General features: G+C 48.7%; 1 protein-coding gene across 7 annotated transcripts in view; it reads right to left on the bottom strand.

The window, feature by feature from the left end:
* Window positions 1-26,216, bottom strand: part of LOC137427969 (beta-1,3-galactosyl-O-glycosyl-glycoprotein beta-1,6-N-acetylglucosaminyltransferase 3) — a 90,073-nt gene that overhangs the window by 35,348 nt on the left and 28,509 nt on the right. For 4 of the 7 annotated variants that reach the window (XM_078777575.1, XM_078777572.1, XM_078777571.1 and 1 more), the window contains 2 exons: window positions 10,362-10,435; window positions 983-1,225 (listed from right to left, as the gene is read on the bottom strand). The gene's annotated coding sequence lies outside the window, so the exon portion shown is untranslated. Of the gene's footprint in view, window positions 1-982; window positions 1,226-10,361; window positions 10,436-10,553; window positions 10,654-26,216 lie in introns of those variants that run through there. The other 3 variants (XM_078777574.1, XM_068117842.2, XM_078777576.1) reach the window with 2 other exon arrangements.

The raw sequence follows: 26,216 nt of genomic DNA, 5'->3' as shown, positions 1-26,216 counted from the left end.
TTTTGGGACTGCGGGCACCACAGCCTGAAGCGCCCCCACCATCTTTTTGTGCGGTACCTCCCCGCTGCCTAGTTGAGGAATGCACACATGTATATGACATCAATGCCATGATCCTGCCGGGGGGGTGAAATGAGTGCTTGAAATAATTTGGTGTTGTAGTGATTTTTGGAATGAGTATGCGTGGATAAGGGGTTTGTGTTGAATGAATGTGGGCGAAATCCACCGAGCCATGTCACTCACCTGTAACAACACCTGGACAGGGCCCACGGAAATTTAGGGGCGCATTAGGGATGGCCCCGCAGGTAAGGTTGTGTTTTGTGGCATCCACCAGGGGACGCGGTCTGTAGACCGGGGTTGTACAAATGTTTAGAGTTTTTGAATTTTTTAAGGTTAAGGTTTGTGGTTAAGTTAGTTTTGGTGTGTTGTTTGTTTCCCCCCTCCGCAGGAACAAAGAAGAAAATGTACATATTTGCTTCCATAATTGTTAAGGGGTTTAGCTTGTTAAGAAGCACAGGTAGGAAGTCCGACTCACTTCCCACAGCCCTCCTGATTTATTTCATAGGTTAATTAAGTGTGAGACAGTAAGTGTTAAGGCTGGGATGGTAGCCCTCGAACTTCGGGTCCACGAGGCCGCCAACCACAACTACACTAGTGGTGGACGGATTGCTAAGCAATTCCAGCCGCCGAGCCCACAGCTACGCGTGGAAGGGTTAACGGTCACCACCCGAATACCTTCAGACACACGCAGCTGTGCGAATGGGGACAGAACCCCGCACGAGTCACGCTGATCCTGGACGCCCGAGCGGTTGTGCGTCGCGTAACTCATACCGTTAACACTATCGAACCCGATCGAGCGGTTTTAATTCGGGGCGATGCTAGGTCAATATGGAAAGGACGATGACGGCCAGGTTGGAAACCAAAACACTATTTATTCACAGTATTTACAGGACATGGACAAAGCGAAGAATCTTAACGGCCTTACCTCGGTTCCCAGACAAGGGCCCTCATTCGTTCGGGTGAAGGGAAGGAAGAGGGTAATGCGCACGAAGCGCGGTCGCTTCGTGCAGCTCACCCGGATGGGTTCGGCCGTGCAGCTCGCCCGGATGGGCTCGTTGGACGGAAGGCCCGAGAATCGCTCCAACCTGGGACATCGCAGCCGGGGATGATCGCGGCAGGGACGACGATCGATAACGTGCACGTAGCAGGAACCCGAGGAACGCTCAGTCTGTGGGAGCCAAGCAAGCGAGGGAGAGTATAGCAGGAGCCCAGCAAGAGAGTATCTCAGGAGCCCAGAAAGAGAGTCAGAGTCAGAGAGAGAGCGGGGAGTCTGGGCCGGGTTTTATAACACCCCAAAACCCCACTTGAATGTTCCACGGGCCTCCATTGGCCGCCTGGGGTCACGTGTCGTGACAGCCCCTCATTGGTCACCCTCGGCCACTCCCTTTAGCTCCCATTGGCTGCTCGCTGCTCCTCCTTGGCCACTCCCTTCAGCTCCTCCTTCGGGCCTGCAAGGCCTGGCCTAGTCCCATGATGAGGCACTTTAGGCTTCGATGAGGCCTACTATTACCCTGCCTGCCTCAAGGCATATTAACGCATCCTAACACCGGAAAGGGGACGATGCTTTACATTTAATAAGAAATAAATAACTATACGAGGCTACATGTTGTGGTGTAACTAACTATGGGGGGGGCTGCCTTTATTCACAAAACCGCAACAATATATATATATATATATATATATATATATATATATATATATATATATATATATATATATATATATATATATATATATATATATATATATATACGTATATATACGTATATATATATATACGTATATATATATATATATATATACGTATATATATATATATACGTATATATATATATATATATACGTATATATATATATATATATATACGTATATATATATATATATATATATATATATATATATATATATATATACGTATATATATATATATATATACGTATATATATATATATATGTATATATATATATATATATATATATATATAAATATATATATATATATATACATACAGTCATGTGAAAAAGTAAGTACACCCCATGTAATGTTTTGACTTTTTCAACATACAGCTATTTGATCTTCATTTCAACAATATTGATAGATAAAGGTGATATAATATAACAAATATCATGAAACCTTTACATTTTGTAGTCCATTGTATAATTTAAATAAATGTAAATGCAAATTTCGCATGTGGAAAAAGTAAGTACACCCTTGGCTCGAATAGGTGGTATTGCCCCCTTTGGCAGAAACAACCTCAAGTAGGCGTTTCTTATAACTGTCTACCAGTCTCTGACATCGACTGGGAGAAATTTTTCCCCACTCCTCCATGCAGAATTCTTTCAGCTGTGTTATGTTTGAGGGGTTTCTTGCATGCACAGCTCGTTTCAAATTCCCCCCACAACATCTCGATGGGATTTAGATCCGGGCTTTGACTTGGCCATTCCAGAACCCTCCATTTCTTTCTTTTCAGCCATTCCTTGGTGGATTTACTGGTATGTTTTGGGTCATTGTCATGTTGCAAGGTCCACCTTCGGTTGAGCTTCAACTTTCCGACAGATGGCCTCACATTATCCTCAAGCTCCTCTGGTACAATGAAGAATTCATAGTGGATTCTATGATGGTGAGCTGCCCAGGCTCTGATGCAGCAAAGCTGCCCCAAACCATAATATTTCCACCACCATGCTTTACAGTTGGTATCAGGTTCTTGTGGTCAAATGCTGTCTTTGGTTTTCGCCAAACATGTCTTCTGGTACTGTGGCCAAATAGCTCTACCTTTGACTCATCTGTCCAGAGCACATTGTTCCAGAAGTGCTGGTCTTTGCCTCGGTGTTCATTGGCAAACTTTAGTCTTGCCCTGATGTTCTTTCTGGACAGCAAAGGTTTCCTCCTGGCACAGCTCCCATGTAGATCAAATTTGTGCAGCCTCTTTCTAATGGTAGACTCGTGCACTTTGACATCAACAGTGGCAAGAGCTATCTGTAGGTCCCATGATGACATTCTGGGGTTCTTAGAGACTTCTTTCAGCATCTTGCGGTCTGCTCTCGGGCTGAACTTGCTGGGGCGGCCTGGCCTGAACAAGTTGGCAGTTGTTTGGAATCTTCTCCACTTGTAGATGATCTTCCGGACAGTCCTACTTCAAAGTCTTAATGGTGCACATCTAGGGGTAGTTTTATATGGGGAATCCAATGGCATTCTTTAAAATTACTGACATCGCACCCTCCGAGCTGGAACTCAAAAAAAAAAAAAAAAAGGCGGGACCACGAAATACCCTTTTTCTATTGGACAATTTAAATAGTCTCCACCTCCCTAAGGTTTCCACCCCTCCTAATAATCCTATATAAGCCGTGGCGTTACTTCAACATTCATTTTAACTCGCTGAAACCCGTGGAACATCCACGGAAGGGAGGATGTGGTGTATGGATAGAGTGTACCATTATGGATGGCATAGGGGATTTGCTTGTCCGAGTAAGAGTTAGGAAGAAAGATGAGAATGAAGAGTGCGTATATGAACAACGATCGCCGACACCGGCACAAATGCATGCTCTGGATTGTCCACTCAGTGGACGGCTTGCTTTCGCCTTCGCCTGTCCAATCAGCGGACGGCTTGCTTCGCCTTCGCCCAGCAGACGCCAATACGATGGCATCGTAAGATGGCGTCGTATCGGCAGTTAATCGGATGCTTTTGGGCCCCAACGTCGGCTAATTCCTATTTTTCGAGTATGGCTGTACGTGATAAACAAAGAGCGCAGTTCGTAGATCGTAAATCCATTAGTGCCGTGGGCATCGGGTCACTGGGTGCGGCGTAAAAGGGATAACAAAGTCGAGTCCTTACGCTATTATTATATAGATAGTGAACGTTTTCGCCACGTTTCTTCATTATTATTATTATTCCTACTTCTCTGATTTATTCCTTCTTTTTTTTATTCCGATTTATTCCTACCTTCAAAAATCTCCGATTTATTCCTATTTTATAAGTAAAGCGAACGTTTTCCATAAAAAAAAACGAGCGTTTTCCCCACCTCTTCCCATTATCGAACAAAAAGCGACAGTTTTCCCTACTACGATGCCACCCAAAAAGCGGCCAAATTTCGGAAAGTCGCCTGCAGCCCTCCATATGCAGACACAAAGAGAAGCACGGACAGATGCGGAACATCAGCAGGAACTTCAAACCCTGACACACAGACGATCAGCTCTTATAGACCAAGAGACACTCGAGGAAAGACAGACATGACTCCAATAAAACGCTGCCAGACGAAGAGCTGAAAGGCAGCAGGAAGCACTAGAACAGAGGCAGTCTCGCCTCCAAGAACAGGTCTTCCGACAGTCAACTCGACGGCAGGAGGAATCTCCAGATGAACGTCAGACAAGGTGTCAAAAAGATAGGAAAAGTCATGCTGAGGTAAGATCTCAAACATTCACTACGCAACAGTGGTACCAAGGTGCTTTCAACTATGATCCAAGCCATGATTATGCATCAAACGAATTAGTGACCATTGGTTCCATGTCTAAGATTTGTGACAAGTGTAGCGCCAAAAAGTGGGATAAAGAAACACCAGGCATGTGTTGTACTAATGGCAAAGTTCAGCTGACTCTGCTTCCTGAACCACCTGAGCCACTTAAGGATCTTCTTCTTGGCACCACTCCAGAGTCCAAACATTTCCTTCAGAATATTCGGAAATACAATTGTGCCTTTCAAATGACGTCATTCGGCGCCAATGTCATCACAGAGGGAGGATTTATGCCAACATTCAAAGTTCAGGGACAGATTTACCACAGGATAGGATCCCTCCAGCCTCTACCAAATGAACAGCCTCGGTATTTGCAGATATACTTTGTTGGAGATCTTCAACAACAGGCCCAGAGTAGATACAACAGCAACCAGGGTACAAGATTTGATTTAATTTTGAAGCTGCAAGAAATGCTTCATTCAAGTAACAGCTATGTCGAAAGTTTTAAATATGCCCTTGAGAATGCTCCTACCCTGGAATTTCAGATCATCATTGATGCTGACAAAAGACCATCCGATGAGCATGCATGCCGAATCAATGCTCCAGAACGTAATGAGGTGGCTGTCATTATGACTGGCCAAGAATAGGGCAGAAGAGACATTGTCCTCAAATGTCATGACAACAATCTTAACTTCATCAGTGAAACCCATAGGTCTTACGATGCCCTCCAGTATCCTTTGCTCTTCGTGAATGGAGAAGATGGCTGCCACTTTAATATTCCACAGGCTGGGACAAACTCAACAGAAACTGTCTCTTGCATTGACTTCTATGCTCATCGCTTTAAGGTTCGTGGCAATTCCTTTAACCAACTTCATCGAAGTCAGAATCTCTTCCATCAATTCGCTGTGGACATGTATGCAAAGATTGAAGCCGAGAGGTTGCGTTACATCAGGATCCACCAAAAAGAATTAAGATCCGACTCCTACATACACTTGCGAGACGGAATGAACAATGATGTGGCTGGAGGAGCGCTTGGCCAACTCTGCATCCTGCCATCAAGCTTTACAGGCAGCCCCAGATACATGCATGAAAGAACTCAAGATGCAATGACATATGTCCGCATTTATGGGCAACCTGATCTCTTTATCACATTTGATTTACTTGCGATCCAACAAGGAAAGAAATACAGGATGAGCTACTTCCTGGACAAACACATTTTCACAGACATGACCTCACTGCCAGAGTATTCCGTCTCAAAGTGGTGAAAATAATGTAGTCCGTGGGCTGAGTAGAGTTTACATGCACCCCCCCCCCCCCCCCCACAACTTAACTTCCCGGGTATGTCCATGTACCCCCCACCCTAGGGGTTAGGAAAAACCATGTTAACAGAAAAAAAAACTCATTCCCAGGGTACCTCTCACGCATATTTTGATGTTACCCCCCCCCCACCCCCCCCCGTGTCAGTGATTTCCGAAAATTAGGGGTAGGCAAAATTCAAATGGCCATAACTTTTTACCTAGTCATCCTATGGTTGCATATGACCCCTCAAAATGTTTGTCCTGGGACACTCTTTACAATGATGTGTTATATGCAAATGAGGTCACTAATGAGGTCACCAGAGGTCAAACAAACTATGAGGGAATGTGTTTTTTTCTGTTAACATGGTTTTTCCTGACCCCTAGGGTGGGGGGTACATGGACATACCCGGGAAGTTAAGTTGTGGGGGGGGGGGGGGGGTGCATGTAAACCCTACTCAGCTCACGGACTAATGGACCTCATCACCAAATCACATATTTTTGGATCAGTACGTTGCCACATGTACACCATCGAATGGCAAAAAAAGAGGATTGCCTCATGCACACATTCTAATCTGGCTTTCCTCGAAAATTCGTGCCAACCAGATTGACTCCATCATATCAGCAGAATTTCCAGATCCAACGAACGACAAAGATCTGTTTGAAATTGTCAAAGCACAGATGGTTCATGGTCCTTTTTGTTCACTTAACTACAACTCGCCATGCATGAAAGACACAAAGTGCACCAACCGTTTTCCAAGGCAATTATTGAAAGAGACATAAACAGGAGAAGATGACTACCGCTCTTACCGACGAAGAAGGCCTGTGGATGGCGGATTTCAGACAAAGATTGGACAACATGAAATAGATACAGATGAATTGGTCAGGGTCAGTTTCGCAATGTCTATCAACAAATCACAAGGGCAAACATTAACAGTGGCAGGATTGCATCTGGAAGACTCTTGCTTTTCTCATGGTCAGCTATATGTAGGCTGTTCCAGAGTTGGAAGTCCCTGCAATCTTTTTGTTTACACTCCAACTGCAACGACTCACAACATCATCTATACTGAAGTGCTGAAGTGAAAATGCCCGTCATAAGTGGGGCTAAATTATCCAAAATGCCCTATAGATATATAGGTCAATTGCGAAATAAGCTATGACTATTAAGCAGTTGCGGACCATCAGTGGTGGTGCTATTAGAGCAGTGGTTCTTGACCTTTTTAAAGGCGCCAAACCCTAACAAAACCCACCGAACACTCGCGGAACCCCTCAAATTTGACCAAAAAATTAAGAAGAATTGCATCTTAATGCGTTTTCTGTTCTTCTTTTCGGGAGGCGATCTGGGAAATTTGTGGTTTTGTTTTGGCAAAGGACGCCCTCAAATCATTTTCGCATGCAAGCCTGCTCCTTTTCTTTGTTTTAATGTCCACCAGTTTCGAAAACGCTAGCTCGCAGAGATACGTTGTAACGAACGGCGTGAGGATCTCAAGGGCAATTTTAGCGATGTGAGGATACACTTGCATTTGGCGGCACCAAAACGTTGAGAGCGTTGTTGTGCCGAAGAGTTGTTGTTGAGTCTGGCTCTGCTGAAGTTCGATGAAGTCGTCGAGGTATTGGTCGTTGACATCTGCCGTTGCAACGTCGAAAGTAAACGGCTGCCGCACCCATGCTGGGTATTGCTCTTGGTCGTGGAAGTAGCCGTCGAATGACTTTCCCAGCTCATCCAAGTGCGTGACAATCGCTTGCTTCAGCTCTCCCGGTACAGCAGTGCCTCCAACTTCAGACTCATCTTCGATCCCACTCACGCACTCGTCCAGTAGCGAAAAGTTCGCGAAGTTGTCGTTCTCTGTTCGCCGCCTCCACAACGGTAACTTCTTTCGGAAAGCGCTCAGCTTTTCTTCAGATTCGATGACATTCACTCCACCGCCCTGCATCTGGCAATTGAGATGATTGAGTGTGTCGAAGATGTCAGCCAAGTATGCCAAGGCGAGGATGAACTCTGACTCTTGGAAGTGCATTGCATGGCAATGCTGGTGTTCTCGCAAAAACAGGGCTAATTCTACATGCAAGGCAAAAGCACGGCTCACTACCTTCCCTCGTGATAACCATCGAACGTTAGAGTGGTAGAGAAGGACTTCGAATTCAGAGCCGATTTCATTGCACAGATCTTTGAAGATGCGATGATTCAGAGCACGTCTCCACACGTAATTAACAGTTACAACGACGATTTTCAGAACATTGGCCAGTTTTGTAGGCAGGGTTTTTGATGCCAGCACGTGTCTGTGCAGGACGCAGTGTGTGACGATGATGTGTGGTGCATCGGCCTTCACCAGCGCTCCAAAACCGGAGTTGAATCCCAGCATGGCTGGAGCTCCGTCCAAGCAAAATGCTGACACCATGTTCTATGAGAGGCCGTTGCATCTGAAGAAGTCGTCCACAAGCTTCTTCATGTCAGCTGCCTTCATCGTTGTTGTGAGAAGCTTGCAGAACAGAAAGTCTTCCTTGATCTCGTCTCCTTTGACATAACGCACAAATAAGATGAGCTGGCTCAAATTCGTAATGTCGGTGGTCTCGTCGAGTTGAAGGCTGAATTTCTTCGGGCTCGCGACTAAATCTGCAACTACCTGGGCGAGGATGTCGTCGCTCATGTCGTCAATTCTGCATCTGATGGTGTCATTTGAGAGTGGAACGAGAGACAACTTGTTTTCAGCAGCTTTTCCCAGCATGATGTTGGCCATCTTCAACGCGGCCGGTTTGACGAGTGTCTCACCAACGGTGTGCGATTTGCCCTGCTTTGCGATCAGGTACGCAACTTCATACGACGCGGTGGGTTTTCGGTTTGTCAATTGGAACGAAGCTGAGAGTGGGCAAGGTAGCACTTGCGTCGAATCAGACTCTCTTCAATTTGAATTCATCCAGCGTTGCATCTTAGTACTGCCCCTCGCCATGCAGTTTTTTGAAATGTTCCCGTAGTTTTGCTGGTGCTAGGCTGTAGTTGCTCAACTTGACATTGCAAAGCATGCATTGAGGACGCTGACTTCCGTCCCATTCCCTCAAACACGTGAACCCGTACCGCACGTAATCCTCCGACCACTTCCTTTTTTTGCTCGACATACTGCAAAAAATTTTTTTTTTAATGTAACAAACTGATCTTAATTGAGTTCGGGCAAATAATTAAATGACAAAAATTAAAAAAGGAACATGCTTAAATATCATCAGTACCCCTCTGAAAACTGAGAAATTTTAATGAAGAAAACATAACTTATAGTTACGATGACGGGATTTATTATCTACTCAACTCTATGTCACCTCAAATCCCATTATAATAATACATAGAAAACTGCGAATTGTTAGTTTTGAATTGCAACCAAAGGAGTTGTATCACCTCCACCTAATTTTCTGAGTAATTCAATCAAATTTTATAATCACCATCCACTTTTGACTTTAATATAACTCTGAACCTGCCCTGCATATCCACAAACATTTCCAACTTACTTTTCAATTAATCAGTAACTCCAAAGCAAGGCGCGACCAATGACGCACGGCACACGGCAAGCAAATCGAGGCTATTCACTGGAATTTCCGTACACCTGCAAAGTCCAAAATCCAGTAAGTAAGTAAGTAAGCAAATAAGCGCCATCAACAGAATAATTAGCAAGTTGCTCATTGATTCAACTTACTACAGTCAGTGTGAAAGAACTTATCTTAAACACAGACCAGAGAAACCATGAATGGGATGGGAATACAGTTACAAATAACATTTCCATTCGTTTGTAACATACATAGCAAAATAATAATAATATTAATAATAAGCGTAATTACACATAGATACAAACTTGATACAAAACTAAAAACAAACAAAAAAATTGCAATGCGTTTCGGAGGACCTACGCCGAACCCCTGAGACTGGCTCACTGAACCCCTGGGGTTCGGTCGAACCCAGGTTAAGAACCACGGTATTAGAGTGTGGCTGGACTGCGAGTCTGGTAAGCTCTTAGTTCTAAAAAAAAAGGTCACAATACTCAATGACGGTATCGCGTCAAGGCGGGTGCACCTCACCATAAAGGTGCCAAATGCCTACAGGAGTAAACCTGGAATAAAAAATCCGAGTGGCTGTTGGGAACCCACTCATAACCCAAATTCCCATGAAACCTCCCGAGCGAAGCCGGGTACTTCTGCTAGTCTATCAATATTGTTGAAATGAAGATCAAATAGCTGTATGTTGAAATATGTTGAAAAAGTCAAAACTTTACATGGGGTGCACTTACTTTTTCACGTGACTGTATATACACACACACGTACGTCTAAACATATACACACACGCAAACACATACGTTAGACCTGGTAGGTCTCCGTTTCACCTTCTGAAACCCGCATATGGAGATAATCAACAATGGAGTAGCATATTAAGAACATTCCATTCACATATCTGAAGGAAAGGAACAAGGTCAAACACATACCTTCAAACATGGAGACACGTGTGTACCTTCAAAACAAAACCGAGAAACACACACAAAACACCATCACAGCACAAAATCTCATTAGAAACAGGATCTCACCTTGGCCGTCGAGTCACATGAGCAAGGCTCGTCACACTTCAACACCTGGATCTGGTCATGCGCGTCCCTCAGCACTGCAGGCACATGTCCGCAACCAAAGGAAATAAATGTCACTTCATCCAATGAGACACACCAGTACATAATACAAACAACAATGTCGAATAAAGAGATTGTTATTTTTGAAAACATTACATTGTGGGAGCTGTGCTCGCACGATAAAATCGGACAAAATGGACGACGCCAGGAATTAGGTTTCTCTGAGCTATTTATTCCCAGCTCACTCAAACGAACTCCAAAGCACTGAAAGCACTGAAAGGTCTTTCTGTCTTCTACCGACTCCTCTCCGGCCTTGCTCCCCCAGCTCTCTCCGTGCTCTGTCCCCCAAATATTCCTACAGGTCGCACAAGATCTGCCAGCAACCCTCTGATGGTTAAACTGCCGAAATCTCGGCTCTCTGCTCACCTTCACTCTTTCATTCCTCTTTTCTCCCGCCTGTGGAACAAACTCCCACACTCCCTTCAATCCCTCTCCTCCCTCCAGGTCTTTAAAACAGCTGTTCACCACCATCTCTTATCTTCCCCCATCCATAACCTTGATCTTTTCTACCCCCACTAATTCACCCCAGATCCACCTTGTTTGAAATTCCAACTTATTTCCTGGAAATCCTGGCAGTGTCCATATGTTTATACCTCTCCCACCCCCCCCCCCCTTCACATGCCTCCCCCCCTTCACATGCCTCCCCCCTTCACATGCCTCCCCCCCAAAGCCCTCTCCCTCCCACAGATCTCTCGATGTCTCCATGTCTCTCGGTCCCTGCTCTCAAATGTTGTGTTTGTGTCCTTCCCCCTCTCTCCCCATCTTGTCTACCGCTCCCGATGTTATTTGTTTTATGTGTCTGTTTGTCTTTCTGTGTGATTAATTTTCGCTCTTTCACGAGCCTCGATCTTGTATACAAAAAAAAAAAAAAAAAAAAAAAAAAAAAAATCAGCCCATCGAACGGGCGGCAATATATATCAGAAACTCAAAACACAAAAGCCACGCCTCTCAGGCGGGGCATGGTATGCAAATAGATAAGCCACGCCTCTCAACGGGGCGTGGTATGCAAGGCAAGCGTTCGCCCGGTAAAGGCAAGTCTCAACACGCCCGGGTGAGTCCGGACACGTGACCGCTCGCCGGTTGCGTCATCGGCCGGTGCAGGGTAATTGTGTCATGCTACCGGTAACCGCTACATGTGCCCCCCCCCAGAATTAACATGCACCGGGAGAGTCAGTTTGAGGGGGGTCTTGATGACCCGGCCGAAACGACCCCTGACGATTCGTGTGGGGGAGGTAGGTGGCGGGGCGGTGGATGGTCGGGCGGGGGGGCCCCGACGGCCCCGACGCCGGACGCCGGACGGCCCTGACGTAGAGGAAGGGCCAACCGTGGAGGTTGGTCGATGTCTAAATGAGCCGGCTTGAGGCGGTCCATGGAGATGCGATCCGCCTTGCCGCCGATGTCGATGGTGAACGACATGTCGTCCCTCTTCAGGACCCGGAAAGGCCCTTCGTACAGTGGCCGGAGTGGTCCCCGGTGTGCATCCTGCCGGATAAAAACGTACTCCGCAGTGCGAAGTGCTGGGGGGACGTGGGGTTGGGGGCAGCCGTGGTGGGACGTGGGCACGGGGGCAAATCTCCTGGCGGCCTCCTGGAGGACCGAGCATTGGTGAGCCGTGGACCAGGGGCCGGTGGCGTCAGGGATGAATTCGCCCGGCACGCAAAGTGGCTGGCCGTAGACCAGCTCGGCGGTGGAAGCCTGGAGGTCCTCTTTAGGGGCCGTTCGGAGGCCCAATAGGACCCACAGGAGCCTGTCGGCCCAACCGTTGTCCTGGAGGCTGGCCCTGAGAGCGGCCTTCATCGAGCGGTGGAACCGCTCTCACAAGCCGTTGGCCTGTGGGTGGTAGGCCGTGGTGCAGTGAAGCTTGACCCCCAAGGCCTGGGCGACCGTGCCCCAAAGCTCGGAGGTGAATTGCGTGCCTCTATCGGAGGAGATGTCTGAGGGGGCGCCAAAACGGGCAATCTAGGTGCCAATGAAGGCCTGCGCCACGTTGGCGGATGTTGTTTATGCCAGCGGGACGGCCTCCGGCCACCTGGTGGTCCTGTCCACCATTGTGAGGAGGTGGGTGAAGCCCCGCGAGGATGGAAGGGGTCCCACCAGGTCCACATTGACGTGGTCGAAGCGTCGCGCGGGCACGTCGAATGGTGCCAACGGGGCCTGGGTGTGCCGGTGGACCTTCGCACGCTGGCAGGCGACACAGGCATTGGCCCAGTCGCGGACGTCTTTACGGAGCCCGTGCCAGACGAATTTCGCTGCCACAAGCTTCTGTGATGCTTTCCGGCCCAGGTGGGAAAGGCCGTGGAGGGCGTCAAAAATGTGCCGCCGCCATCCGGTGGGCACGATGGGGCGAGGTTGGCCCAGGGAGACGTCACACAGGAGAACTGTGCCTGTGTCCTCGAAGGGGACGTCGGCCAACCGCAGGCCTGTGTCCGCTGTCCGGAGGGCTTGCACCGTGGGGTCGGCGGTCTGGTCGGCCGCCATGTGGGCGAAGTCCACACCAAGGTGGACGGCGTTTGCACCGGACCGGGAGAGGCAATCGGCCACAGCGTTGTCCTTGCCCGCGACGTGCCGGATGTCCGTCGTAAATTCGGACACGGCGGAGAGGTGGCGCTGCTGGCGGGCCGACCATGGCTCCGTAACCTTGGCCATGGCGAAGACCAGGGGTTTGTGGTCCACAAACGCCGTGAATGTGCGGCCCTCCAAAAGATAGCGGAAGTGGCGAACAGCCAGGTAAAGGCCGAGGAGCTCGCGGTCGAAAGCGCTATACTTGCGCTCGTTAGGGCGAAGCTGCCGGCTGAAGAAGGCCAGCGGTTGCCAAGCTCCGTTCACCCACTGTTCATGCACGGCGCCCACCTCGTAGTCGGAAGCGTCCATGGTGAGGGCGATGGGTGCGTCGAGCGCCGGGTGCGCCAGCATGGTCGCATTGGCGAGGGCCAGCTTAGCGCCTGTGAACGCCGCGTCCATCTCTGTGGTCCAGGCGACGTCGTACAGGGGGCGCATGAGTTGGGCGGTGCGAGGCACGAACCGGTGGTAGAAATTTACCATCCCCAAAAATTCCTGTAGGGCCTTGATGGAGCGAGGGCGCAGGAAACTTGTGACTGCCTCCACCTTGGTAGGCTGTGGGATGGCCCCGCGCTTCGTGATGCGGTGCCCCAGGAAGTCGACGCCGTTACGCCAAACTGGCATTTCGCCAGGTTGATGATGAGGCCGTGCTGGCCGAGGCGCTCAAAAAGCGTGCGCAGGTGGACGAGGTGCTCCGCCCGGGAAGTGCTGGCGATGAGAATGTCATCCAGGTAGATGAACAGAAAGGTGAGATCGCGCAGCACACTGTCCATCAGCCGCTGGAAGGCCTGGGCCGCGTTCTTAAGGCCGAACGGCATTCGGAGGAACTCGAAGAGGCCAAAAGGTGTAATTACAGCCGTCTTCGGAACGTCGGCCGGCCAGACAGGTACCTGGTGGTAGCCCCGAATGAGGTGGACCTTGGAGAAGATCACCCGGCCCGCCAAACGGGCGGAAAAGTCCTGTATGTGTGGTATCGGGTACCGGTTGGGGGTGGTGGCATCGTTGAGGCGGCGGTAATCGCCGCATAGTCGCCATCCGGTTTGGGCACGATGTGCAGGGGCGAGGCCCACGCGCTATTCGAGCGCCGCACAATTCCCAATCACTCCAGCACGTCGAATTCCACCTTCGCTACGGCGAGTTTGGCCGGGTCGAAGCGGAGAGCCCTGGCGTAGACCGGTGGACCTGTGGTCGGGATGTGGTGTTCGACGCCGTGCTTGACGGCGACGGCCGAAAACATCGGCTGCGTGAGGGCAGGAAACTCGGCGAGTAGGCGGGTGAAATCGTCCACAGCCGGGAGCGCGCAGGCTAGCTTGGTCGGAGCGGAGCCGCTCAATAAGCAAGCGAGCGAGCTGAAGGTCTCCGCGTTGATGAGCCGACGCCATTTGACATCGACCAAAAGCCCATGCGCGCAAAGAAAATCTGCACCCAGCAAGGCCATGGGCACGTTCGCCGTGATGAAGTCCCACCTGAAGCGCTGGCCCCCGAAGCAGAATGCGATGCTGCGCGAACCGAAGGTGCGGATGGAGGAACCGTTTGCAGTGACCAAAGCGGGGCCGCAAAGCGCGGCCTGTTTGTCCTCCACCGAGGTGGGTATCACGCTCAGCTGAGCGCTGGTGTCACACAAAAAACGCTGCCCGGACTCCGTGTCCGTGATAAACAGAAGGCTGCCTGAATGGCCGACGCTCATGGCAGGCAGCGAGCGCCGGCCTGGTCGTTTCCCGACCCGCCGAAAGTGCACGGTGGGCGGCACGTTCTGGCCTTCTGCCCGAACCTGGCGTGGTAATAGCACATGGTCCGCTCTGGTGGAGGCTCCGGCGGTCGCGTCGGGTTCGGTCGACGGGGCGTCGCGGCGGCCGCTGCCGCCAGTGGCGCTGACTCGGCCGGTGGAGGCGCCGGTCGTGGCGCAGGCGTTGCCGCGGTCGGCCCAGGGTCCCAGGTGGCCACTCCGACGTGTCGCCTGGCCGAGCAACATTTATCGGCCTCCTTGGCCAGGGCGCGAGCTCCGTGTTGGGCGAGTTAGCCAAAGCTAACCGTACCTGCCCGGGTAGCCGCTGGAGGAACAGCTCGCGGAAGAGGAAGTCCAGGCTGTGGTCACCGAGAAGAGCAAGCATGTGGTCCATGCTTTCGGACGGACGGGCCTCGCCCAGCTCCGGGAGGTGTAGTAGTTGTCGTGCGCGTTCGGTCTCCGTGAGTCCAAACGCACCGAGGAGTAGGTCTTTGAGCACGCCGTATTTGTCGGCGTCCAGCGGGTGCTGTAGGAAGCTCAGAACCCGGGAGGCAGAGGAGGCGTTGACCGCGGAGACCACGTGGTGGTAGCGCGTTGTGTCCTCCGTAATGTTCCGCAGGGCGAATTGAGAATCCGCTTGAGCAAACCAAACGGCCGCGTGAGATTCCCAAAAGCCCGGGAGCTTCAAAGCTACAGCTGACTCCATCGCCGTGTTCGTAGAAAGGGGTCACCAATTGTGGGAGCTGTGCTCGCACGATAAAATCGGACAAAATGGACGACGCCAGGAATTAGGTTTCTCTGAGCTATTTATTCCCAGCTCACTCAAACGAACTCCAAAGCACTGAATCAGCCCATCGAACGGGCAGCAATATATATCAGAAACTCAACACACAAAAGCCACGCCTCTCAGGCGGGGCATGGTATGCAAATACATAAGCCACGCCTCTCAACGGGGCGTGGTATGCAAGGCAAGCGTTCGCCCGGTAAAGGCAAGTCTCAACACGCCCGGGCGAGTCCGGACACGTGACCGCTCGCCGGTTGCGTCATCGGCCGGTGCAGGGTAATTGTGTCATGCTACTGGTAACCGCTACAACATAATGTTATGTCTGGGGATAAAGCAATATCTAGAGCCAGGTAGATCTGTATAGGTAGGTATTCGACTGTCGCGATAGGGAATCTACCTGTAATAAGTTATTCATGTTTAGGCGTTTGTCAGTTTAAGATGTATGATTTGTGGATCTACCAGGAGATTCGAGTGTTAAGTAGTTAGGGATTAAAGATGACGCCCCTGTGAGTCCAACCTGGTCATCAAACCTTTGTCCATTATGGCACTGCAAACCACATAAACATTAGTGAGGACCTTTAGTACAACACCAAATGACGCCCTTCCCCCCTGACATGACTTGGGAAGAAATCAGGCTGGAACACCGCCACAATGGGCCACCACCATTTACACCTCCGAAAGGCCTACCCACCTCGCATAGCACGTGCTATAACACAAGGACCACGGGGTCGTGGAGTACGGAGAGTTGCAGTGGTGCAGTGGGCATGCCCCTGGACGAGCCGGCGAGTCATGGGAGGCTCTGATTGTCAGAGGAGTGCACCAATGGGACGTCAGCGGCCAGGGATATGATCGAGGGTCAGACGCCATTAGAGAGAGTCGAGTTGAGTGGAGTTCGAAGGAGTTCACGGCTTGAGAGAGTCCCGGTGCGATCCTGAGTTGGCTTGTGAGCAGGGTCCTGGCCCGGGTTGAGTTGGCTGTCGTGTGGAAGATCGCAGTCTAGGTGGTTGGAGCTCGTTCCTTTTTGCTGGGTGGATTCGCGCTAGCCTGGAGCGGGACCTCAGGTGCAGCGGCGAGGGCGCTGGCGAGGGCCTAGCGGGGCGTGCGAGGTGGACGGAGGATTCGTCCAGGCTGGGAAGAAGACGACAGGGACGAGATAAGGCCGTATCCGCAAATACACTTTACATAAAAGAGGTGTTATTTTCGTATTCATTTCCCGCGTCTGTATCTGAAGTGTGTGTGGTGACGTCCTGATTAGGACATTTTATTACCGGCGCATGCTTTTTCACTGTCTTTGCTTTTCATTAATAAATCCTTGTATTATTTTTGTACATATATCTGAATGCAGTTTTCCTGGGTGTTTGATTTTAATAGCTAAGGCTGCAGGGCTCTCGCTGTGTCCCGCCATTCTGCGCATTTAAGTGCTTGAGTTGGAATCCACTATTGAGTTTTCGCCTCGGAAGTTAAAGCCTCGTAATCGGCCTCTGCAACTCTGATGTTAATCGCAGTTGCGCGACAATAATACAAACAACAATGTCAAATAAAGAGATTGTTGCATTTGAAACAGTACATAATACTGTTATGAATTTTGGGGTAGAGTGATATACAGTGCGTATCAAAAAAGGGTAATCTGAATTCAAGGGGTTAATATGCAAAGGTTATTTAGTTTGACAATTTACCAGTGGTTTACCAATTATGAGGAGATCCTCAGCTTTCCATTGATGCCTTTCAGGCATCATTGCTATCACACATGACCGAGTACATGTTCATTGAAAATGACAAGTTCAAATCACATTTTTACAAGTTTGGCTAATCGGTGCAAGACAGTTTGAAATGGACGCATTACTTGTCGACTGCCAAGTTGATTATGTAAAACTGTTAAGCTGGTCTGGTAATCGTCGGTTAAGTCATCCTTTGTTTAAGATGGGTATTTACGATGGGCCTACAGTGTATGGGTTTAGAGACAGTCTGAGTCATTGAAAAGATGGTTCAACTTACGACTGAACAGCGGACCTTCGTGGTTACAACCTTTCACCAAACTGGAAGTTTGCAGCGAACTCGTGATGCGTTCAGGGAACGTTTCCTAGAACGGGAGCCTCCAGCAGCCAAAACCATCTGGGCAAATGTTAGAAAATACCAAGAGCATGGCACTAGCCTCAACCACAACAAGGGGAATTCTAGTAGGAGGTGCACTGGGCGATCGGAAATGAACATTGCAGCAGTAAGGCAGCAAGTTTTGGAGCATCCTAGGGATACCAACGCAAGACGAAATGGGACGGGATTGCCTTCGGCAACATTCAACCAAATCACAAGACTGGACCTCCACCAACATCCATATCGGATTCACATCTGGCATCAACTTACGCCAGGGGATTTTGCCAGGAGGCTGGTGCTTGCCGGATGGTTGATAGCACGTTGCGAATCAGATGTCAATTTCCTGTGGTATCTCATTATCGGTGACGAAGCTGCTTTCGCCATGGACGGCAAGGTCAATACCCATAATGTTCTTGAATATGCACCGACAGGACAATCCCCGGAATTTAATTTTGACACCAACATGAATCGACAAAAGTGGACTGTTTGGTTGGGACCTTATGGAAGTGGTCAGGTGATCGGACCATTTTTCTTTCAAAGGAATGTCAATGGTAACAGGTATCTGCAGATGATCAACGATGAAGTTTTACCGCAGCTGGAGGAGAACTTTGAGCGACAGGTTCATGGTGTCTTCAGATATCTCTGGTGGGCCCAAGACGGCGCCCCAGCACATCGTCTTATCGCTGTCCGAGATCGACTGAGGGAACTCTTTGGAGACCGAGTCATGCCCTCAACCATGCAGTGGAATGGCTGCCAAGAACACCTGACCTCACACCATGTGATTATTTCCTTTGGGGACATTTAAAGAACGAGGTGTTCGTAACTCCTCCCCGTGATCTTGATGAATTGCAGGGCCATATTCGACATGAAGTGGATGCTTTGCGCAATGACCCGGCTTTGGTGAGACGAGCAGTTCAGGGCATGCTCCGCCGCTGTGAGCTTTGTGTTGAAAGGGGAGTTGGACATGTTGAAGGTGTGGGTGCATAAAGGCCAATCATTCCTGAGAAAAGTTCACATCTGACGTTCATTTTGCACCAATTATCCTGACTTGCATCGATTAGCCAAACTTGTAAAAATGCGATTTGGAACATGTACTCGGTCATGTGTGACAGCAATGATGCATGGACGGTATGAATGGAAAGCTGAGGATCTCCTCTTAATTTGTAAACCACATGTAAATTGTCAAAAATAAATAACCTTTGCATATTAACCCCTTGAATTCGGATTACCTTTTTTTTGATACGCACTGTATAGACCAGGTAGATCTGCGTAGGTATCATGCTCCGACTGTCGTGAAGAAGAAGCACCATCTCGATGTACGTAAGCAGGGACCTGTTTAGCCCGAATGTCGGATTAACGGATTAAGTGCATCTTTGTGATCATACAAGGATGATCCTTGTGCTAACTAGAGTAGGGATTATGCTAATTCCCCTGTTTGTGAGACCTGTGATCCATCCTTTGTCCCGTATGGCACAGAACTAGACACGTAGAGCAGGAAAGGCCCAATAACACACACACATACTAATTAATTCCCCCCACAATAAAACTCACCGGAAGCCAGTTCGGGGTGCTGCCGATAGAACCGCAGCCAGCTACATCACCAACTAGCATAGTAACACTCATCGCTCAGGCAGGCTGAGAGCCACGCCCAGAAGGACTCGTGATTGGTCAAGGTAGGGGCAAGAAGCTGGCCACTGATTGGTGGAAGGAAGACACGACGAAGCACGAAGGCCGCCGATTGGCAGAATGGGGAGGGAATGGTGATTGGCCAAGGGGCGGGGCAAGAAGCTTCCCTCGGATTGTTGGAAGGAAGGGAGCAAGAAGCGACATATTGATTGGCAAACGACCGATGGCATGAGAGAGAAGTGACGCGGCCATTGGTGAAAAGTGCCGGTGACGTCACGAGACGAGCGATAAAAGGACTCGCTAGCCGGCATTTTCTCTTTCGTTTGGACTGCCTTCTTCTCGTTTTGAATCCCTGCTTGCCCTCGACTTCCCTTGCATTCTTGACCCTGGACCCTTGCTTGTCGGGCGACGACGGACAGTGGAGAGACGGTGGAGCGCTGATGATTCTCCTCCCCTGCATCCACGTGCGAGCGACGAGCGTACAAGCGAGGCTTGCCGCTGCAGCGTACGCTGGCCTAGCAGTGCGGGGCGAGAGGTTCGCACCAATGACTAGGCGGCCTTCTTCCCGCCAACAGTGGAGCCACGTCCAGACTGCATGCTCCAGACTGACGATCGTCTGGTGTTCAGATGCTCCATTTTAGGACATTAATTTAACCGGCGCATTTCATTGTTCTCTGGTTCCATAAAATAAACCTGTTTATTTTTGTACATTCTAATTCCGTCTTCGGTTGAGTTACTTTCCTGCAGGATTGAAGGCTGCCACGCGGGACCGACAGGTAAAAGCTTCCCGCTTCTTCTTCTTCTCTCTTTTACCTGCGCGTAGATATAACATCCGCTATTGAGTAACGCCTTGAATAACGCTCGATTTCTATCTGTGATTTCCAGGTCTTCACCAAGGGAAATCACATGACAATACAAACAACAATGTCGAATAAAGAGATTGTTACATTTGAAAACAGTACATAATACAAACAACAATGTCGAATAAAGAGATTGTTATATTTGAAACAACACAACAACAACAACAGGTATTTTAAGGCCATTTTCCCTGCTAGAGCGGTGGTTCTCCTTGCAGGCCCCATGACGATCTTCTTCATTTGCCCTATTTTCTACATCCGCACTGCTAGGCCATCGTACGTTGATCTTGGGATCTCACGAGATCTTGGACACGACGGCAGGGATTTTCAAAACTGGACACGTTCTCCACGTTTTCAAAGTTGTCATTGTTCATAATTGTATTTTGTCTAAACTGTATTTATCTTTTGGTGTGTGAACCTATAGTGTGTCCCTTGGAAGTTCCTCGGTGTAAATCTTTCATAAATTAATCGTTTCTGTTTGCTGCGTGTGTTGCGGCCTTGTAGCCTGAGGCTTCCCCGGTCCCCCGTCGAAGATTGTTCCTTCCTTCGCTGTTTTGCTTGGTTCTTAGATTTTTTCCCTTCTCCCCCAAACTTCCCCCCTAACATCTACTCTTTGTCAAACCCCTAACATCTACTCCCCCCTTGCCCCTCCCATTCAAAACTCCCCTCCAACCCCTCCCCTTCAAATCCCCCCCCCCCCCCCGCCAACCATCCCTCTCCAATTCTCCCCCCTCCCACCTCCTCCTCAAAGCTGCCTCCTCCACACTTTGTCTCCCTTCTGTCTCATACCTCCACCTCCCCCAACCTTCCACTTTCCTCTGCCCCACCCTCAAACAACCCCTCACTGTGCCTCATCCCATCACCATCAAACCTTTCATCCTCCTCATCCTTCCCTATCTTGTAACTCATCTGTAATCTCTGACACACTATAAACTGCTCTCCCTACCGCCCCCTCTCATCCTTCATCTGACCCTACCCCTCCCCTCCCCTGTCCTGCACCCGATGCTCCCCCTCTCTCCTCATTTACGGTATGGACCTCAAACATCCGGGGCCTTCGCTCAAACCTGATTGATCTCTCCATTCAGGTTGCTTCTGACAATCCAGACTTAATCTGCTCAACAGAAACTTTCCTCCTTCAAGATGTCTCTGATTCCTTAATATCTATTCCTGGTTACTCCGTCCTCCGGTATAATAGACCTGAGCCTCGTCCTGGTGGTGGGGTGGCTATCTTTATCAAAAACTCTCTTCCTCACTCTCTTTGCACTGCCCTCTCTCCACCCCACCCCCAGGAGTACCTCTGGCTACGGCTTCCTCTCTGCTCCCACCTTTTGTTCATATGTGTTCTGTACCATCCTCCAAACAGTGATGACTCCATTTACATTTCGCTGTCGGACAACATTGACCAACTTCAATCAACTCATCCAAACTCTCTCTTCCTCATATGTGGCGACTTCACCTGTCATCATGCCAGCTGGCTGGGTGTGGGTTCCTGTCTCACCAGCCATGGCACCTCAGCAAAGGACTTCTGCGACTCATTGGGAATGACACAATCTGTCAATTTCCCGACCAGGATCTCAGTCAATGGAGTATCTTCTCTTCTGGACTTGGTTATGACAAACTTCCCTGCAAATGCCTGGTGCTCTTCTTCTGCTCCAATCGGTTCTTCTGATCATGTGCTTGTTAAAGTTGACATCTCTCTGGCCATTCTCAGAGAGCCTCCTCAGCACCGACGAGTCTGGCATTTCACTCAGGCTGACTGGCACGGTCTGCAAGCAGCCATCAATCATCTGGACTACTCTCCCATCTCTACTGTCTCTGATATCAATTCTTCCTGGGATTTCTTCCAAAGCAAACTGATCTCTCTCATGCACAGATTTATCCCATCTCGTCTTCAGTTGTCTTAACCTTCCTCCTGTCCATGGTACACTGAATCTTGTGGTGAGGCAGTTACCCAGAAACAACTTGCCTTTGCCTCTTGGAAGGCAAATCCAACTGAAGGCAATCTCAGTTCCTTCCACCAAGCTCGGAACAAGTGTGTGTCTACCCTCAGGAGTACCAGGAAGCACTATCTCTCCACACTCAAGATTGAACTCTCAAACCTGTCTCCTTCTTCCAAATCCTGGTGGCGTCTGGTCAAATCCGTTTCTGGTGTTTGATCCCCCTCCATCCCCTCCGTTACCTCAAATGGCTACACACGTTTTTTTGTTTTTTTGTTTTTTTTTAATACAAGATCGAGGCTCGTGAAAGAGCTAGCATTAATCACACAAAAAGTCAAACCGACACATAAAACACTAAAATAAGGGGAGCGGTAGACAAGTTGGGGAGAGAGGGGGAAGGACACAAACACAACATTTGAGAGCAAGGACATTGGGAGAAATGTGGGAGGGGGAAGGCTTGGGGGGAGGTGGGACAGGTATAAAACACATGAACACTGCAAGGACTTCCAGGAAAGAAGTTGGAATTTCAAAAAAAGTGTATCTGGGGTGAATTAGCGGGGGTAGAAAAGATCAAGGTTTTGGATGGGGGAAGATAAGAGATGGTGGTGAACAGCTGTTTTAAAGACCTGGAGGGAGGACTGGGATTGAAGGGAGTGGAGGAGTTTGTTCCAGAGGCGGGAGAAAAGGGGAATGAAAGAGTGAAGGTGAGCAGAGAGCCTAGATTTTGGCAGTTTAACCATAAGAGGGTTGCAGGCAGATCTTGTGCGATCTGAAGGAATATTGGGGGGACAGAGCACAGAGAGAGCTGGGGGAGCAAGGCCGGAGAGGAGTCGGTAGAAGACAGAAAGACCACCAACCTGCCTGCGGTGAGTGAGTGAAAGGCCCTCGGAGTTAGCTTCATCGCAGGAGATGCCAATGATTCTGAAAGCTTTGGTTTCAACAGCGTGAAGCTGAGCTAGGTGTGAGGCAGGAGCACCGGCCCAGAGGGGGGAACAGTATTCCATTGAGCTGCGGATGAAAGCCTTGTATGTGGTGAGGAGCTCGGGTGTGCCAAGGAAGGACTTCGCACGACGGAGGATGCCCAGTCGGCGACTGGCTTTGGAGGCCAGCTTGGAAATGTGGTTTTCCTAAGAAAGATCATGGCTAATAGTGAGACCCAAAAGCTTGAGCGACAGAACTTCTTGGAGAGGATTGTTGAGAAAGTAGATGGGAGGGTTTTCCAGTCGGTCTTTACGGAGAGACATAGTAAGAGTGTGAGATTTGTCAGGATTGAATGACATGTTCTCATGGAGAATTGCCTTTAAGTTTGAGAAGAGCGGTGATGTCCCCTTCTTCCAAAGGCTGGTGATTTGCGACACATGAAGAATTGGAGACATGTTTCTCTACGATGCAACAACAACACAACAGGCATTTTAAGGCCATTTCCCTGCTAGAGCGGGAATTAGCCTGCTAGAGTTAGTTTCTCTACTATGCACTGATTATGAAAAAAAAATTCAAAAGTTTTGGCGAATCGAGTTAAAAAAGTAATTATCGATTTGCTTCACCCTGATCAGTTATTGTATCCCAGGTAGATCCATGTATGATCACATATTTTTCATTAGAGATCTGATAGATGGAAACTGTGCAGAATGACTTTGGTATAATTTTTCTTGATTTAGAAAAGGCTTTTGATAGCATCGATCACGTCTTTTTGAATCATATTCTTGAAGCTTGTGGATTTGGAGCTAATTTCAGGACTTATATTGCTTTATTGTACAACAATATATTCAGTTTTCATGTGTCTTTCACTGAGGAGAGGATTCCGTCTGGCCACTCTGTCATAAAGCCCAGATCGGTGGAGTGTTGCAGTGATGGTTGTCATTCTGGAAGTTTCTCCCATCTCCACACAGGATCTTTGGAGCTCAGCCAGATTGACCATCGGGTTCTTGGTCACCTCTCTTACCAAGGCCCTTCTCCCCCGATTGCTCAGTTTGGCCGGGCAGCCAGCTCTAGGAAGAGTCCTGGTTGTTCCAAACTTCTTCCATTTAATAATTATGGAGGCCACTGTGCTCTTGGGAACCTTCAATGCAGCAGAATTTTTTTGTAGGCTTCCCCAAATCTGTGCCTCGACACAATCCTGTCTCTGAGTTCTGCAGGCAGTTCCTTCGACCTCATGGCTTGGTTTTTGCTCTGATATGCATTGTCAGCTGTGAGACCTTATATAGACAGGTGTGTGCCTTTCAAAATCATGTCCAATCAATTGAATTTACAATAGGTGGACTCCAATCAAGGTGTAAAAACATCTCAAAGATGATCAAGAGAAATGGGAGGCACCTGAGCTAAATTTCAAGTGTCATAGCAAAGGGTCTTATGTCATTGTGATATTTTCGTTTTTTCTTTTTAATAAATTTGCAAAACTTTCTAAAATCCTGTTTTCTCTTTGTCATTATGGGGTATTGAGTGAAGATTGATGAAGGAAAAAATGAATTTCAACAATTTCAACATGAGGCTGCAACATAACAAAATGTGAAAAAAGTGAAGGGGTCTGAATACTTTCCGAATGCACTGTATCTCCTCTTCCTGTTTTTTTTTTAATCAGAGTGTGTTGAATGCTCGGCAGAACCTCTCGGTATGCTGTCAAGAAGACAACTATGACATCAATATGTTTGCACAAGAGCTTTTGTCGTGCAATCGGCTTTTCCTTAACATGCCCAAAAGTAGGGACCTCTGCCAGCATTTCATAAATGCCAGCCAGCATAATGCCATTTCATAAATAATAAGTATGGCACCTCCAGCATGTTTCAGGTTGCAGGTGGAAATCAGCTCGAGAAGTAGCCGAGCTAGCAGGAATTCGGTCCGAAAGAGTGACTGCAAAAGTGTTGAGAGAGGTGATACGAATAGCGTTCTGGCTGAGAGTATGCTGGACCCACGATCTCGAACCATTGCATGATGAGTGGGTTTTTCCTGGGTTATTGGTGCACTTCAAGTCGGACGACTTACCCCCGGTTAGCATGGGGTTAAGCCCCTTTCTAGAGACTAGCAGTAAAGAGCTACACAAGTCATGTATGCCCCAGGCTTGTGTGCCCCAGAACACATTGTTCTTGCTATTGACATGCCCACAGAGCAAGAAGTGTGCTTCGTCGCTGAACCAAACATCATCAAGAAAGTCAGGATCCTCATCGATCTTGTTCTCGAACCACCGGCACATCACAACACGTTTTGCCATGTCAGCTGGTGTGAGTTTATGCTTGATCTGGATCTTGTACGGGTACAGCTGAAGATTCTTTGCACTGACGCACGTGAAAGACCCAGCTCTTGGCTACGTCTTTGGATGGACTTTTTCGGGCTCCTTCCGACAGAACGTCTCACCGCATTCACATTGTCAGGAGATCTTGCAGTCAGCTTCCTGCCGCAACTGGGTGTTTCTGCCTTCTTGTTGAGGTTGTTTACTGATCCAGTGGCTTGAAATTTGTGTGCCCAACGATAAATTTGGTTTTTCTGGGGATAGTTGTTGAAGTTGAACTTCCTGCGAAATTTTGCTTGCACCGTTTTGCCGAAACCGGCCGTTTTGCCGTTTTGAATGATTTCGTCTCCAAATAAGTAGTGACGCAAAAAAAATTTTCCTCCTTTGTCCAAGGCATTTTGATTGATTTATTATTAGTTGTTATGGTCTCCTCTCTTCAAATCTGAAAAAAAAGAACAAGAACATGAATATTGGCAGAATTATTAGCAGTGACATGGGTTCCATGTATTTTGAGACACCCTACATCAAGTTACTGCTGGGGGATGCACTGCCAAATGGAGTAACCCGGTGGAAGAGACTGTTGTTACTGCTGTTACTGCTGGGGGATGCACTATATCAAGTTACTGCTGGGGGATGCACTGCCAAACGGAGTAACCCGGTGGAAGAGACTGTTGTTACTGCTGTTACTGCTGGGGGATGCACTATATCAAGTTACTGCTGGGGGATGCACTGCCAAACGGAGTAACCCGGTGGAAGAGACTGTTGCCTGTGGGACCCCCTCTGAACCTGTATGGGATTCCATGTATAGCAAGCTCGTAAGTAAAAGATCTAGTGACCTCCAATGGAGACTGATCCACTGGATAGTCCCCCCCAATAAGTTAATTAACCATTTCTCTCCTACATCCACGTGTTGCCCGTTCTGCATTTGTACGGAGGACGTGTTCCACACCTTCATG

This window comes from Myxine glutinosa, chromosome 5 (genome assembly GCF_964187855.1).
Source record: "Myxine glutinosa chromosome 5, kmMyxGlut1.1, whole genome shotgun sequence".
Lineage (NCBI taxonomy): Eukaryota > Metazoa > Chordata > Myxini > Myxiniformes > Myxinidae > Myxine > Myxine glutinosa.
This window is presented reverse-complemented; position numbering and strand designations above follow the sequence as displayed.